Below are 837 nucleotides of genomic sequence, written 5' to 3'. Positions count from 1 at the left end.
CATTGGAACCGACTCAACAGCAGTTTGCAACAAAAACATATGTTAAAAAGGAGTCCTGGTCTGGCCTTGTAGGATAAGCACTGGACTGCTAACCATAAGGTAGGCAGTTTAAACCCACTAGCCCATTCTCAGAAACCCTATATAGGTTCACTATGAACTGGAACCAAAACAATGGCATTTAACAGCATATATTAAAAAGAAAAGAAAAGAAAAGAAAAATGTCTTTGATGTTATTCATTGGCCCAGCTGTGAAGATTTTTCTTTTCTTTACATTGTGGAGCAATCTATACTGAAGGCTATAGTCTCAGATCTTCTTCAATAAATATTTTGAGTCCTCTTGGCTTTCAGGAAGCAAGGTTATACCATCTGCATAACTCAGCTTTTTAATGTGACTTCCTCCAATCCTGATGCCAATTTATTCTTCATATAGCCCAGCTTGTCATATTATTTATTTATTCATCTGTTTAGATAGATAGATGTAGATGGATAATGAAAAATGAGAATAAAACCAGGGCAGGAATAATATGGTTAAATTTTGATTTAGCAAGAAGACCAGTATCTTCTAAATTGGTCCAAGAAGGTCCATGTGGATGAGGCATTGTAGCTACAAGTTTTCAGATCTAAAATGTTAGAAATACACACCATCTTCAAAAAAAGATGCATATTTACAAAACTATTGCATTCTTCCACTGTGGTTGACTGAGAAATTCAATACATTAACTATTCCATTTTAGTTATACCTGTTCTGAAACAGAACTATTCAGAAAAAAATACCTTCTTAATGTTAAACAGAGTCTTGGTGTGGCACTGGATTGCAAGGTCACTTTGAACAAGGTC

Source organism: Chrysochloris asiatica, unplaced genomic scaffold (genome assembly GCF_000296735.1).
Source record: "Chrysochloris asiatica unplaced genomic scaffold, ChrAsi1.0 scaffold00095, whole genome shotgun sequence".
NCBI classification, from domain to species: domain Eukaryota; kingdom Metazoa; phylum Chordata; class Mammalia; order Afrosoricida; family Chrysochloridae; genus Chrysochloris; species Chrysochloris asiatica.
Note: the sequence above shows the minus strand (reverse complement) of the source record.